Raw genomic sequence first — 12,931 nt, forward strand, 5'->3', positions numbered from 1 at the left:
CGGTCACAGGAAGTGAGTCTCCTTTAGGTTTCCACAGTGATGGGCGCAGTCCACATGGACACTGTCCAATGTGGCAGCCACTGGCCACCTGTGGCAGGCGTGTGGTTGAAACATGGACCCTGCGGTTTGGAAGCAAATTATTTCTCTAAATGTAGACTTTATATAGTAAATAACCCGAGTCTCCCGTGGTGACTGTGTGTTCAGCAGCATCGCACCAGAGACAGGTGCAGAACTACTCAAACAGCTTCCCCGGAAGGCATGGGGACAGCCTCTGGGCTCTCTGTTCTCTCAGATCAGAAAGTCATTTAGAGCCGACAAGCCCAGAGGACCCATGCAGACCTCAGACACATGGGTTCCCAAATTCGGCTGTTACTACTTAAGAAGCTGACGTCCATGAAGAGGGAAGCGGGGATAGGGGGAGAAAAACACAACTTCAGAGGCTCTTAAAGCTGTAGGCCAGCTCTGGTTCAAATAGCTGACCATGATATTCATGGGGGATGACACCAAACCCCCTCGATGTTGCCAAAGTCTTTCCCTGCTGGGATCTCCGATCCAGAGGTTGGCAGTTGAGGATCCCTCTGACAGGCTCAACGGTCTCTTCAGAAAGAAGGAAGAATGCATTTGCTCTGACTGAGCTGAGGTTCTGGGCTTGTGTGGATGAGTCCAGAAAGAACTGAGCTGGGGAAGTAGCTCAGTGGGAAGGACACTCATGGAACACACGCACTAAGTATGATGGAGCACAATCAGAACTTAAGAAGCAGAGGTAGGAGAATCAGGAGTTCAAGGTCATCCTCAGCTGCATTGTGAGTTTGGGGCCAGCCTGGGGTACATAAGATCCTGCCGGGGAAAAAAAAGTGGTCACTCGATGTGTAAGATTCCGTTACAACTCTCGCAGAGGACCTGGATTTGATTCCCAGCACCCACATCTGGAGGCTCACAACTGTCTGCAACTCCAGCTCCAGAGAATCTAGAGCCCTCTTCTGGACTCAGTAAGTACCCGCACACAAATCTAAAAATAAAATAAATCAAGAGAGAGAGAGAAGAAGAAGAAGAAAGACAGAGAGAGAGAGAGAGAGGAAGCAAGGAAGGAAGGAAGAAAGGAAAGAAGGAAGGAAGGAAGGAAGGAAGGAAGGAAGGAAGGAAGGAAGGAAGGAAGGAAGGAAGGAAGGAAAAAAGAAAGAAAAGGAAGAAAAGAAGAGAAAGGCGCTGCCGACACCGATGTCCTGAAGTGCTTCCTTGTCTTCCCGGGACCTGTGAGACACGGCTGTCTGTGGCTCCCGTGGCTGCTTGCTTTGGAGTGGCAGAACCAGTCAGAGCGGCCATGTGTCCACATTCCCACCGGTCATCCAACGTAAGTGTGAGCGGCCCGCAGAAGGTTCCCGACCGGAGTCTTCCCTGAACATCCCTGGAGTCCTACCCTCGCCCCACCAGTTAGTCCCTCAAGCTGGGCTGGGGTGGCATCTTACAGAGCTAAAGCTTACAAGAGTTCCGCATGCTGCCGGCCTATGCTCTGGTTCTCACACTCCTGGCGACAAGCAAAGCTGCATGCTGCTTCCTGTGCCAAAATCCTGCCCGGGGGCACAGCTCCCCTGGGATGCCAGGGGCACACCAGCCCACCCCCAGTGTCCACACATACTTCCCACAAAGCTGGTTCAATGGAAAGCAGACAGGACTCTCTGGTTAGTGCCAACAGTAGAGGTGAGCCAGGCCCCTGGGCGGGTTCATGTGGAGGCCTGAGGGGAACAAGGCTGCAGTGTGGGTCCGGCTGGCAGGCTCCTGATGCTACGTGAGAAGTCGTGAAAACAGCCTCGTGGCCAGTAGGGCACCTCCCCAGCCTCCGCTCCCTCACTTCAAACCAACCATGGTTTTGGAAAAGAGGTTGCATGTGTACCGCACCCAGACTCTGCCCAGTGGCAGGAATCGGGAAATGCCAGGGCTCGGTCAGTGTTGACCCAAGGCTGTGAATATAGGCCCTGTGTTCCTGTGGCCGGGAATGGAGTCTTGGTGTTTATGGGGGAACAGGTTGATGGTACAGGCCACTCGGTAGAAACTTTCAGAAAACACTTGTGCATCTGTCGGGCACTGGGCGCCATGTCAGGGATATGATATTGAATGCCACAGGCATTTCCTGGCATCCTGGTGCATGCATGGTGCAGCCGGGTGGGAATGTTGGGCTGGGAAGTGAACCATGGAACATAGCTCAGCAAAGGTAAGTGTCCCTGGGGAGGTCACAAGGTGAGAATGTGACAAAGGACATGAATGCAAGAGTGACTATGGGTGGGACCCACACTGGGTACCTACCGCTGATGGGGGAGAGGTGGTCTGAGGCCCAGCACACCTGTCCGCGGAGGCCCCATGAGCAGGCAGCAGGCCAGACGGAGATGAAAATGTCCTAGGAGTGAGGAGTTCAGCCTTGCGCAGTCCTCAGTGACATCCAGTGTAGATGGCATCAACATTCAAAGCTAGCGAGACAGACTGGAGCCAAAGGAAAGGGGCTGAGGTGCCTGTAGCTATGGGGATAGTACAGGCCAGGCCACTGGTGACATCTGGGCAGAGGTAGAGAACAGGACTGAGTGCAGACCTTTTCCAGGAGAGTTCAGCTCAGACCCACGAGCCGTCACTCCTATGCCGGTTGCTGGCTACAGAGCAGTCAGCAGTGGGAAAGGCACGCTGAGCAGGCTTGGGGAGCGTCCCAGCTCTCCCACCCCGAGTGACCCTACTTCATGCCATCCCATCCCACGCTGACACTGGGCTCCAGTGCACACCACCTGCCATGGCTTGGAGGCCGTAGTTCCTAGCCTGTTTGACCCCATCCACTGTCACTGCTGTCGAAGGTCCCACGCAGGACCTTGTCAATATCCAGGCCATCGCCTCTACACCCTCAATTTCACAGCCCCATCTTGGTGACTTTGGTAACTTGGGACCCTCACTCTGAACCCTAAATCTGTTTTTCAAAGGTCTCGGAAATCTTGCCACCCAACTCTGGTGGTGGCCCTTGGAGATCCCCATGAACCACATACACAGCGGACAGGAATCAGTGTTACCCTGAGTTCCTTCCTCGGATACCTTTTCTATCACCAGTTCCGTAATCTTCAATGGGAGCTGCCAACATGGCTATCTAAGAGTCCTCGTCATATTGATTTGGCCTTGCTGTTTACTTGAGAGTCTCCAATTGCACCCCAAGGACAAAGCCACTGCTGTGCAACCTGGGTGCTCTACAGGCCACACAGGGTGAAGAGTTATTGGAATATTAACCCACGCAGAGGTTGTAGACAGTGGCCCACATAGCATGTTCTAATCATGCCTTATGTAGTCTGTGGGCCCAGAGCAGACATGAGGGCGTGACTCCACTAGGTGACAGGAGACAGTTTCATTCCCACAATTCCTCCAAAGAATGTCATGCTTGAGCTGATAAGATGGCTCAGTGGGTAAACGTGCTCGCTGCCAAGTCTGGCGACCTGAGTTCAATCCCCAGGACTCACATTGTGAATGGGGAAATCAAATCTGCAAATTTCCCTCCGACAGCCACACTTGCACTGTGGCATGCGCACCCCTCCCCCGACACACGCCTAAGTATGTAAAAAAGAGAATTCCGTTATCCTTGCTGGTAGGATTTTTATGAAACATTGTACCCAGTTGTTATATTTTGAATTTTGTCAATAAAAGCTTGTGTTCTATCCCTCATATATAAGAACCTATATGTCAGATGTGGTGGTGCACACCTTTAATCCTAGCACTAGGAGGCAGAGGCAGGAGGATCTCTGAGTTCGAGGCCAGCCTGGACTACAAAGCGAGTTCCAGTACAGCCAGGGCTACACAGAGAAACCCTGTCTCGAAAAACAAAACCTATATAATGTCGCTGACTTGCTTCTTAGCTCTCAACATCTAGAATATTTGACCCTTTGCAGAACAGGTCTGGCTCCACAGCCAAGTTTAAAACTTCCAGTGCTGCCATCTGTAAGCCTTCTGGGCCCCCCTAACTGAGAGGTTCCTTCCCCAGACACGTCCCCACCATGCATTTTTGTCCTTAGCAATCATTTGACCTCCCTGCTAGCCCATGACATCATTCTAATAAGCCTGCTACATCCTCACAGGAAGTCAGGAGGCCCTCCATCCCATTGTCACTACTAGCTCTGCTGACTTGCCCTGAGTGGCCCTGGGAGTGGGTGATGGGCTCCTTCCCAGGACTGGTTGTGTATGTCACTTTTTATGTGCTTTTTGCATCTGCGAATTCCATATGGTCAGTGATGGACACAGTTCGCCATCTCACGGTATTTAAACTGGGGGGCCCTCCTTCAATCATGGGGAAATGGATGGATGGACGGATGGACTGGATGGATGGACAGAAGGAAGTGAAGATGAATGGGTAGATAGAAGGAAAGAGTAAATGAAGGAAAAAAGCAGGAGAAGAAAGGAAGGGTCAGGAAATATTTAGGTAGATGCCAAAAAGGAAAGGTAGAAGGAAGAACAGATAGGTGAGTGGATAGAAGGGACAAAGAAGAGTAGGGCCAGAAAATGTATGCATGTATGTATGGATGTATGTATGTATGTATGGATGGATGGATGGATGGGCAGACTGATAAAAGAATGTATGGAAGGATGGATGGACAAATGGATAAATGCATGGACAGATGGATAAATGGATAGACGGATGGAGAGATAGATGGGTGGATGGATAGATGAACAGATGACTGGATAAATGGATAAACAGATAGATGGATGATGAATGGATGAACAGATGGATAAATAGATGGACAGACAGATGGATGGACAGATAGAGGGTAGATGGATGGAGAGATGGATGAATAAATGAATGGACAGATGGATGGATGGATGGATGGAAGGACGGACAGACGGACGGATGGATGGATGGATGGATGGATGGATGGATGGACAGACAGATGGGAGGAGAGACAGATGGATAGGTAGGAGGGTGGATGATTCTGCCTGATTGCCGGACCTATCCCATTTCCCTAGAGCCCTCTCGTTCTCACATCTCTCTCTGGCCCACCCAGCCTGCAGGCTCAGTGTCCTCCTCCCTCCTCTGGCCCAGGTCCCAGAGTCTGTGCCCATTCCCACACTACTGCTCCTGTGTTCCCTGCCTGGCAGCAGGAGCTACCACATCCTGGCAGCTCGCTCTTGACATCTTGAAGCTTGACTGGCCCCTCCTTGCCCCAGGACTTTGATGGAGGAGAAAGAAGGCACTTTGTGGGGTTTGGAGACCGGCCTGTCTGGTCTGCCCCTGGGCTCACACGACAAGCTCCGACTGTGCCGATGGTTGATGATCTTTCAGGCGGGGCCGCTGGCTCCGTTGCACTAGAGACCATGGGTTTACCCCACACCTGAGAAAACAAGGCTGAAGCTGTATGTGGCTGATAAAGCCGTCCAGAGGCAGAGGCTGCGCATGTGCTGGCATCCAGGGACAGACACTGGGTCCTTTGTGTTCATTCCTAACCAGTTGCCTACTGGGAGCGGCAAACAGCAAACTCTCTCACCTCTGTGGGGCTGAGCAAGCCAGGTTGGCCGCGTTCGCTCAGGAGCAACATGAAGGGGCTGTTGTCTGCAGCCTTGGAAGCCAGGCAGGTATCAGAGAACCTCTCCCAAGGACTGCTGGGAGAACGGGGCACTCAGTAGCCAGGAAGGGAGGGGCGTTGCTGGAAGTCAGGCTGTGCCTTCTGAGTCCAAGCTAGGTAACACAGAGGCTTTCAGGCCAGATTCCATCTCCTAAGCAGGAGATTCCATGCAGTGGATGGAGGCCGACTGTTCCTTGGTAGAACAAGGAACAGCAACTGTCCAGACCCACTCATGCCTCACAGACCAATAAATGATGGATTCAGAGGGGTCGAGAGGACTCTGCCCTCTGCAATCACCAAATTAAACTGGGGCCACGTGAACACATGGGTAATTAAAATCACATCAGGGCATCTAAGCCCGAGAACATATCAGACACCCAGATAGAGGGCAGGGTGCAAACTCCTCACCTGGACCCCACAAAGAGGAGGGCACCTAATACTGAGATGGTGACCCACAAACCTGTCCTCTGATCACCCACTGTATGGTCCCACAGGCTGAGAACTCCCGGCCATCTCAGGAGATAACACTCAGCCCGACCGTACACTAACTGACATCCATCCACCCACATTTATGTTTGGACTCTTGACTCTCCATCCATCCTCCATGGTCCTGCAACTCGACTTGACCCTGAGATTCAGCTTAACCTCGACCCTGTGGCTTGACTCTGTATTGGCACTTCCTGCAGACCTCAGGCCAATTCCTCCTCCAGTTCCCACACGGACCCTTTCCACTGTGTAAGCCTTGGGCATCTGTCTTGCATGCCTCTTTGAAGCTTCTTGAGTTCTGCTATGGACTCTTTTGGACTGTTCTGTAGCCTAGGTAGATAGATAGATAGATAGATAGATAGATAGATAGATAGATAGATAGAGATAGGGAGATAGATAGATATAGGTAGATAGGGAGATAGATAGATAGACAGATAGACAGATGTAGGTAGATGATAGATAGATAGATAGATAGATGATAGACAGTCAGACAGACAGATAGATGATAGATACATACATACATATATATATAGATGGATAGACGTAGGTAGACAGATGTAGATAGATAGATAGATAGATAGATAGATAGATAGATAGATAGATAGACAGTCAGACAGACAGACAGATAGATGATAGCTAGATGGATGGATAGATAGATACATATATACATATATATAGATAGATAGATAGATAGATGGATAGACGTAGGTAGACAGATGTAGATAGATAGATAGATAGATAGATAGATAGATAGATAGATAGATAGAAGATGGATGTTGGATGGATAGATGGATGGATTTATTGATTTACCATGTGGTATACGTGTGACCCAAGAGCTAATATCAATAGTTATGATCAGAGTAGCAGAGCCTAGGTTTGCCTCAGCCGTCTCTCAAGGAAAATTGAGACTATTTGGCAAATTGCAGCTGACAGACTGAAGTGGCTGTGTAACTCTACTGTTGTGACATTAAGGAAAACAGAAAAAGGTGTCTACGTTTCTGACAGTGAGTTCATGGCAGTGTGGTGTGGAGAGACAAGCAGGTAACGTCCCAGATGTCCTGGAGGTTGGGTGGCTGGACAAGGTCAGGCGGAAGGGTGCGAAGACGAATGGAGAGGGGTGTCCATGCTTGCTCCATACTGCCCCTTGTCTGAGGGAGCTCCATCTGACTGCTGTCACACGGCCCCAAGTAGTACATGGAGAGGGCTATGGGCCCCTTGTGGTCCTGGTTGTGGCAGCCGTGTGCTCCAGAGTTGTGGGTGGGGGCAGATTGCAAAGGACCAAGGGCCATGTGGGGATGAGGGCCATAGCTCCTGCTCTGCACTAACTGGTGGGTTCTGAGCTCCTAAGGGAAAGGCACCGTGTCCTTCTTAGGATCTAGTTCATGAGGTGATGGAATTGAAAGGAGGCTGGGCCTTGCTGTAGGGAACAGGCCAGTGGGGGAGGTCCTTGGAGGTTATATGTTGCTCTGTCCTTCCCTGCCTGTCCCTCTGCTTCCTCTCCACCATGCGATGAGTCGCTCTCCTTCCCAGAGTCCCTGAAGGCTATTTCGAGCCACCCATGGTCCACTGCAATGGAACCAGCTGACTGGGAACCCAAACCGACAAGACCACGGGGTTTGGAGTCAAACCAAATCTTCCCTGAAGTTTTCTGTTTCTGGCGCTGGCATTTGTCACAGCAACGAAGACCTAACGAAGACCCTCCACGTTAGGCACCAAACCACACGGGCACCCCAGGCCCTAGCTCCCACTGTCAGTCCCAAGAGCGAAGTCACCGCCAGCTCAGAATCATCCGTGAATACGGTCTGATTGTTGGGGTGTCATGATGACTCAAGTTTCACTTATGAACCCATAAGAACAGTGACGCAGAGGTGTCAAGGCACGAAGGAGGGAGGGGACAACTCTGGTGTGTGACACCCTGAAGGCTAGACTAGGGGACACAGCACATTCAGGGCTCTGTGCCTTGCCACCATCTACAACGAGTCATGGAAGGAATCCCACGTGGACGTGGGGGTCTCTACACATATACTCCCAGATACAGGGTTAGTAGACCCCTGACTGCAGCAAATTTGTGGATGGCTGCAGCCTAGGCTGCAATGGATGCTAGGGACCAGAGGGCCTCTGGGTGGATGCAGTGGATGCTGGGGACCAGAGGGCCTCTGGGCCGAGGGAGGAACATGCCTTATTTGGGTATAAAAACAGCCCACACTTGGCAATGCACATTATGTAAATGCTTTATTCTTGTTTTTGGTTTTTAAATTAAAATTGTGTGTGTGTGTGTGTGTGTGCGTGTGCGTGTGCGCGTGCACGCACGCGCCCATGTGCAGCTCAGGGAGAACCTGTATGAGATATAGTGTTCTCCTCCCACTGTGTGGTGCCTGGGGAGCACACTCAGGTCATCAGGTTCAGTGGAAAGTGTATACACCCCCTGTTTATCTCCTCGGTCCTGCTTTTGTTTTTGAGAAAAGTCTCAAAGGACTGGCCTGGCACTCAAGGTAATCCTCCTGTCTCAACCTCCCAAATGCTGGGATGGCAAGTGCAAGTTATCACACCTGATGCCGTTTCATCTTTCTCAACTGCCCCCATCTTCTTCACAGCCCTCTCTGGAAAATGATCCTCTTAGCTCCATGGTGTTGATGAGGAAACTGAGGCACAGGAAGGGTCCAGAGTCACACACTGGACCCACGTGGGAGCCTGGACTTGAAGCCAGCGTTCAGCCACCACAGCACACCAAAAGGTGCATAGGGGAGGGACTAGCAGCAGACGTGGTGAAAGACCCCGGTAGAGGTGGAGCAGAGTGGCAGGCTCTTCTCCGCCGGCAGCATCTGGACTCCCGGCAGGGCCGTCCCCAGTCCCCAGGGCCATTCCGGTCCCCTAGTGCAGGACAGCCTGCCGGTCCCATTTTTCAGCTATAGCCGGCGCCGGCCCTGCCCACTCCAGGAAATCCTGTCCCTGCTATTTTGGGAAAGTTGATGGCTTTTTTTTTTCCTGGTCCTTCGGAGAGCCTGACAGATGGCCACAGATTTGTGCAACGCATTTCCACGGTGGTGTCCGAGGCTCTCCGATGAATTCTTCCTGCTTTGTCAGGCACTGCAGCCAGATTCGCTCCTTCGGTAAATATTTAAGGTAGCCTGCTGCGCGCAGGGCTCAACAATAGGCGCCAGGCGAGGAATGAAATCGCATTTATTGGTTCTGTATCAGGCAGTGGCGCAGGAGATTGCAGGTAGGACCAGCGCCATTCTGAGCACTACTTGATCCCCACTGAACCGTGTTAATGAGCTGGTCTTTGCCTGCGAGCCCAGCTTGCAGGCATCCTCTGGGATGTATTTCTGTAGCCCCAGCCCGTGACAGTGGAGGAACGTGTCAAAGCTCTAGAGAACCCAGCTGCCTTCAAAAGAAGAGTGCCGAAGGCAAGGAGGGAAACCCCGGCGGCTGCTCTGCAAAGGCTCCTCTGTGCCAAAGCTGAACACAGGCCATCAAAGCTGAGAAACCCAAGAAACAGAGCAGAGTCCTGCAGCCGCCTGCTCAGACTGTCACAAGGCCTCAGCCCTGCCTGCCCAGGTGATGATTCCGAGGATGGACTCCCCTTGGGCCTCAGTGTTCCATCTGTAAAATGGAGTGGATGAAGGCCCTGGCCTCTAGGGGTGGGTGGGTTAGAGACAGTGGCGTGGCCACACTGAGAAGCAGTGAAGCTGAAAGAGATGATACTACACTCACTGAGCCGGCAGACTGCTATCTCTTCAAGGTTGGCAGGAGCCCCAGCTAAGAGGATGAAATGGGTTAGACATGTCTAGAAGGAAATATATAGGGTTGGGGTCCCAGCACCCCTGCACTGCCTTAAGGAGACATTCTTAGTGGTCCTAATGCCAGGCTGGGACTGGGGATCTGGAAGGTTCTCTGTACTTGCCATTTTCTAAGAAAACCCAAAGGGCTGGTTTCTTCATGTAAGAAATGATTTTTTTTTTTAGAAAGTATTTTCTTCTAAAAGCATTTTTTAAATTTGTTTTTAAAGTTGGGCGGTGGTGGTACACACCTTAATCCCAGCACTCAGGAGGCAGAGGCAGGCGAATCTCTGAGTTTGAGGCTAGCCTGGTCTACAGAGCGAGTTCCAGGACAGCCAGGGCTACACAGAAAAACCCTGTCTTGAAAACAAAACAAAACAAATTTGTTTTTAAATTACACTGATGGTCTGGAGAGATGGCTCAGCGGTTAAGAGCATTGCCTGTTCTTCCAAAGGTCCTGAGTTCAATTCCTGGAAACCACATGATGGTTCACAACCATCTGTAATGAGGTCTGGTGCCCTCTTCTGGTCTGCAGACAGAATATTGTATACATAATAAGTAAATAAATAAATATTTAAAAATAAATTACACTGATTTGTGTGTGTGTGTGTGTGTGTGTGTGTGTGTGTGTGTGTGTGTCACAGCATACACGTGGGTCAGAAAACTCACAGAAGTCATTTCCCTTTTTTTACGACGTGGGTTCCAGGAATAGAACTCAACCTGTCAGACTTGGTGGAAAAACTCTACCCACTGAGCCATCTTGCTGGTCCCCTAAAAGCACACTCTTTTCATTGCTACTGTTTTATTATAAATATTTTATGATATAATTTTCCAGGGCTGGAGAGATGACTTTGTAGTTATGAGAGCACCGGCTGCTTTTCCAGAGGACCTAAATCCAGTTCCCAACACCCAGGACAGGCAGTGCTCAACTACCTGCAACTCCTGTGGCTCTGATGCCCTCTGCTGGCCTCCACAGGTACCTGCACTCCTGTGCACATAGCCACATTCAGACACAGACAAGAATAATTTAAAATAAAACCTTTTTGTTGTTGTTGTTGTTTTGAGACAGAGTTTCTCTGTGTGTAGCCCTGGCTGTCCTGAAACTCACTCTGTAGACCAGGCTGGCCTTGAACTCACAGAGAGCCTCCTGCCTCTGCCTCCTGAGTGCTGGGATTTAAGGTGTGTGCCACCACTGCCTGGCTTAAAATAAAATCTTATTTGTTTGTTTGTTTGTTTTGTACAGTGCCCTGTCTGCATGTATCCCTGCCCACCAGAAGAGGGCACCAGATCGGGTTATAGCTGTGAGCCACTGGGAACTGAGCTCAGGACCTCTAGAGGAGCAGCCAGTGCTCTTAAGCTCCAAGTCATCTCTCCAGTCCTTAAAATAAAATCTTAATTTTTTTTGTTCCAGATGGGAGGCAGTGGTGCCCGCCTTTAATCCCAGCACTTGGGAGGCAAAGGCAGGAGGATCTCTGTGAGTTCGAGGCCAGCCTGGTCTACAGAGCAAGCTCCAGGACAGCCAGAGCTGTTACACAGAAAAACCCTGTCTCGAAAAAGCAAAAGAAAGAAGAAAAAAAGAAAAGAAAAAAATTTCCATAAAAGCATGTATTGAAGAAGACATTTTCTACATAAAACCTCAATCCCAGAGAAAAGCAGCAATACCGTGGTAGCCAGCCGTTACAGCCCTCGCCATTCTGCCTTCCGTTCCCCGACCACTTTGATGCAGGGCACACAGAAGGGCTCCACAGGATTCTCCCAGGTACTCTTGTGCTTTCAGCTGACTTGGTCCACATCCTGCTTCCTGTATTCTGTCCTCCAAGGAGGCGTTAGTTGTGTCTGGAGACAAGCTTCACACCTCTGAGACCACCTCCCCTTCTCATTTTAGCCAGAGAGAGCACAAAGCAGCCATGAGGGCTGACACAGCAGACAGACCCAGCCTAGACTCCGGGAAGTCCATCTCTCCACTGGGTCTTTGCCTGGCCTCAACTGTGAATCAGCTGGCAAAGCCAAGCTCCCTCTCACATATCTTTCATGACCAAAGAATCCAGGTCCCCCAGGTTCTGAATGCTCTGATCCCTAATCTACCAAACAACGTGGTCAGCATGTTCGCACACACACATGTGCACAAGCCCCTCTACTCCTCCACCCCTGTGTAGAGGGACTCCCAGGCTCCTGATGTCTCTCTGCCCTCTTCTCTGTCCTCCTCTGCTCCTGCCATACGATCTCTCCAGATTTAATGATGGTGGTGACTCTGTCCCTTCCTCATCGCAAAGAATACTGTAGCTCTTCGCAGGCTAACTCAGAAAAGAGACTCAGTCTCACCAACCAGAGGGACCTATTTGTGTGGCCTCTCCTTAGGCCTGCTCCACTCCCCAGCCACAAGAACTGACAACGGGAAGCCCCAGGGCACAACAAATGTCTCCAAATGAAGGAGACTAGGGCCAAGGAGGAGCAGGGTATAGGAGAATAGAGTGGGGTGCTGGGAGGGAGGGTTGACCAGGGCAGGGAGAAAGATGTGATTGGCTACTTCAGGCATGCACCCCTCAGGAGTGAGTCCCCCAGCCTCATGGGGCCAACAACCAAAAGCAGCATGGGATGCTGGGTAGCTTTCCTCTCTTGGAGTGGATGACACAGGACACCCTACTCCAGGAAAACCTACAGAACTCAGCCAGGAAATAGCCCAGAAACTTCTATATGCCAAGCCAACTATATGTTATAGTTTGGCTTGGAGACCTAAGCACCTATGGGGTATGGAACTTCACAGTATCCTGGCAATAGGGACCTAACATGTGTGAGATCTCCGAACTGGGCTCCAGGCAGAAAGTCAGGGGCAAAAGAGTTGCAGGATTGACTCTCAGGGCAACCTTTCTGACTGACCTGAGGTAAGAAGCCCCACTACAGACATAGTGGGATACCGGATTACCCAGAGTGCAGATATTGCTTCCCAGGACATAGGCTGTTAATTTTTGCACCATGAGGGATTGAAGTTAGGGCTTAATATGGCCTTGGCAAGACATGTTACAGACTAAGCTACAGACTCACCTGTGCAAAAAAAGTTTGGGGGAGCAGTGAGATGGCCCGGCAGGTAATGGC

The sequence above is a fragment of the Myodes glareolus genome, chromosome 2 (genome assembly GCF_982192425.1).
Source record: "Myodes glareolus chromosome 2, mMyoGla1.1, whole genome shotgun sequence".
Taxonomy (NCBI): domain Eukaryota; kingdom Metazoa; phylum Chordata; class Mammalia; order Rodentia; family Cricetidae; genus Myodes; species Myodes glareolus.